Raw genomic sequence first — 4,101 nt, 5'->3', positions numbered from 1 at the left:
GATAGCAAGCCTCTGCCAAGTTACAGAAATGCCATAAAACACACCAAATGGAAATTAAATATTTAAAAATATAATAAACAAAATTAAAAACTTGCTGGCTGGGATCCATTGTAGAATGTAGGTGACAGAAGATGAAATCCGTGAACTTGAGGACAGATCAACGGAATATGCTGTTGTTCAGGAATGAGTATGTTGTTAAGGAAAATGGTACAACAAGCAAACAAACGTGGACAGAGAGTTTGGGAGCTGTGGGACGAAAGCCAAAGGGCTAACGTTCGAATCATCTGAGTTCCAGAAAGAACAAACAGTCGAAGCAATACAGATCCAATTCAGATATGACACAGCAGCTGGAGTGATCAGACAGGGAAGATAAGACAACTGTGATAAATATGCTAAGATTTCTAATGGGAAAAGTCGACAACGTAATGGAGGTAGATAGATGGAAACTGTGAAAGAGAATAAAAAGGGAATGCCAGAATTCATGCTACTGCAATAGCTGTGAAAAATGTCTTTGATGGGGTCCTCAGGAGTTGTGACCTGTCCTAGGAAAGAATCAGTGACCTTGAAGAACGGCCAAGAAGGACTTCCCAAAGTGAACCGCAAACAGAAAAAAGATGAAAAAATGCGGGGTAGAACATCTAAAAACTGTGAAACAATTTCAAAATACATGACATAGACGTAGTCGGAATGTCAGAAGTGGAAGTAAGAGAAAAAAGAGCAGAAAAACTATTTGAAAAATGATGACTGGAATTTCCAAATTACTGATAGGCACTGAATCAGATACCCAGAAAGCTCACAGGACAGCAAGCTACCTCATGGCCTATAAATTTGAATTAAAGAAAAGGTAAAGAAGAAATCTTGAAGAAAGCCAGACCAAGACAAACACACACACACACACACACACACACACACACACACACACACACACACACACACCAAGAATACCGAGAACGAAACCTCCTTACCCGTAGAGGGACAAGAGGAAAATTACAGTGAAGTCGTGTGAGTGACCATGCAAGCAAGAAGAGAGTTAGGGGACATTTTTAATGTGCCAAAAGAAAAATAATTCACCAACCTAGGATCCTTATATATCTAAGAAAAACTATTTGGTATAAAAGACAGAGTAAACAGACTTTTTCTCTCGGACAAATAAAAATGAAGGGACTTGTCACCATTAGACCTACCTGCAAAAAATAGGAAAGAGTTTATTCAGGAAGAAGAGAAATGATAAAGGTCAGAAATTTGGATTTACATAGGAAAGGAAGTGCATCAGGGAAGAAACACATAAAGGTAAATAAAGTTAATTTTTCTTGTTCTTAATAGATCAAAAGGTAACTTGTTTATTTATGTTTTTAAAGATTTTATTTATTTATTTGAGAGAGAGAGACAGAGATAGCAAGAGAGAGCCCCTGAGCGGGGAGGAGAGGGAGAAGCAGACTCCCCACTGAGCTGGGAACCTGATGTGGGACTGGACCCCAGGACCCCGGGATCATGACCTGAGCCAAAGGCAGACGCTTAACCAACTAAACCACCCACGCGCCCCAAAAGTAACTTGTTTAAATAATAAAATTTATCTTATTCTTGATAAATGTCAAATAAATGTTTAAATAATGACAGTCATAACGTAGCTGGGGAGTATAGCATACGAGTAAGTGAAAAGAATGGCAGTCATGGAAAAATGGGCAGAAATATTGCAAGTTGCCCGCTCAACTTGTCAACCATGTCACTTGGAGGTGGACTTACATTAGTTTGAAATGTATATGTAACCTCTAAGGAAAGATCTAAAATGTTTTTAAGCACCCATAACTGAGACACTAAGAGGTGAACAAAAAAACTGCCTTCATTTAAAATGTTCAATTAAAACCCGAGAAGGCAGGAAAGTAAGCCTCTTGTAATGAATAGAGAACAGCTATAAACATGGTTGATATCAATGCAAGTAATTTCAATAACCACTTTAAATAGGAATGGTCTGTAAATAGCAATCAAGAGACAGAGTGAATTTTAAAACTTCAGCAGTATATATTGTCTGCAATGACCTATTTTCAATACAGTGATTCTGATAGGCTTAAGTAAAGGGATGGAGAAAGACATACCATGTTAACAGTAAGCTAAAGAACTCTGGAGTATTGATATTAATTTCAAGCTGTCAGAGGCATAAAACTCACAGAAATCGACAGAATTGTCACAGCCACGAGAAGCCTAAGAAGATACTAAGGGTACGAAATATGAGTTTGTATCCTGCATGGGATCTCGGAACACAAAAACAACATTAGAGAAAGTCTGAATAAAGTATAGCCTTTAGTTAATGATGACATCTCGATATCAGTTCGTTAATGTTACAAATGTACCCCGTTAGCATAAAATGATAATAATAGGGGAATCACCTGTGGGGTGTATGGGAACCATCTTTACTCTCCTCATAGTAATTCTGTAAGCCTGAAACTGTTTCAAAATGTAAGGTTTAGGGCGCCTGGGTGGCTCGGTTGGTTAAGCGACTGCCTTCGGCTCAGGTCATGATCCTGGAGTCCCAGGATCGAGTCCCGCCTCGGGCTCCCTGCTCGGCGGGGAGTCTGCTTCTCGCTCTGACCCTCCCCCCTCTCATGTGCTCTCTCTCTCTCATTCTCTCTCTCAAATAAATAAATAAAATCTTTAAAAGGAATGTCATGTTTACTTTCAAGAAGCACATTGCTACTATGTTGCAAGAGTTGCAGTTATCTTGATGCCCCTCTGGACAGATACTTTTAATGACGTAGAATGTCAGTTTCCTAAAAAAAAGTATACTCAACCCCACTCCCGCAACAAGGCTGTGGGCCAGCAGCGTCCGAACAGCTGAAGTGTAGATGATGAATTTAAAGAGCTCTACGGCCATCACAACCCCCACGCCCGCGTGGAACCTTTTGGGGATGTGACAGAGAGGAAGCAGCTCCATGCAAAGCTCCAGTGGAAGGACTTCAGGTGTTCTTGGAGAACATGTACTCAGAATTGCACGGGCCTGACGACAAGCCCGCCTTCTTTGGGATGTTCCGGAACAAAAGACCGAAAGGTTATTGCTTTGACTCTTACCCTCCCAGTGAAAACCAAATCGTGGGACACCGGGTCCTTCTGTACCTCTGTCATGGAATGGGTCAGAAGCAGTTTTTCGAGCACACGTCCCAGAATGAAGCATGCTGTCACACCCACCAGCCACAGCCTGCATAGCTGTGGACGCAGGAACGGATATTCTCATCCTGCATCTCTGCCAGGAAACTGCCACAGAGAATCAGAAGTTCATGTTGCCAGAGGATGGCTCTTTTTTTCACGTACAGTCGAATAAATGCGTTCAGGATGAGAGGAAGGCGTTCGCTCAGGGACAGTTTCCTATCACCCTTACGGGACTGCGTGGATTGGGAACATCAGAAATGGCTCTTCAAGGAACACATGTAATAAAGTGTCACTGTACCAAGGCGCTCATCGAAGGAGTGGAAAGGCCCCTGGACTCTGTACCCAACAGAGACTTAGCTCAGTACGGTGACAGACCCACCCAAAACCTGGCTGCTCCACTTTTATAAGGAAGTCTTTTTTGCAATCTGTGAAGGTTGATGTTGGATTTAATAAGCTTTGTACTGATTTTGAAAACTTCAAAATTGCTCCCAAGTACCCTAATTTCAAAGGGAAGTCATAAAATGTTAACTCTTGGTATTCAGAGAATTAAAACATTGAAGTATTTTTATTTTTTTAGAATTTCACTTATTTACTTGAGAGAGAGAACAAGGCAGAGAAAGAGTAGGAGCAGGGGCATAAGGAGAGAGAGAAGCAGACTTCCCGCTGAGCAGGGATCCTGAGGCAGGCCTCGATCCCAGGACCCCATATCATGACCTGAACCAAAGGCAGATTCTTAACTGATTGAGCCACCCAGGCACTCCAGTATTTTTCTATCAAGACAAAAAAAGTCACTCTGATCCAGTATGTCATTCAAAGCCATTGTTTTCTTGCTGATGGTGTGTTTCAATGATCTGTCCATGGATATAAGTGGTGTTTTAAAATCCTCTACTATTATTGAATCTTATCAATTATTTCTTTTTTGTTTGTCATTAATTGTTTTATATATTTGGGTGCTCCCAT

General features: G+C 41.0%; 1 pseudogene; it reads left to right on the top strand.

Annotated features, from left to right (window-relative positions):
- The first annotated feature begins 740 nt into the window (after positions 1-740).
- On the top strand, positions 741-3,423 carry LOC114203791 (polypeptide N-acetylgalactosaminyltransferase 12 pseudogene; annotated as a pseudogene).
- Positions 3,424-4,101: the final 678 nt, after the last annotated feature.

This window comes from Eumetopias jubatus, unplaced genomic scaffold (assembly GCF_037043125.1).
Source record: "Eumetopias jubatus isolate StellerSeaLion01/CBP00866 unplaced genomic scaffold, mEumJub1_p1.0 scaffold_11, whole genome shotgun sequence".
NCBI lineage: Eukaryota > Metazoa > Chordata > Mammalia > Carnivora > Otariidae > Eumetopias > Eumetopias jubatus.
This window is presented reverse-complemented; position numbering and strand designations above follow the sequence as displayed.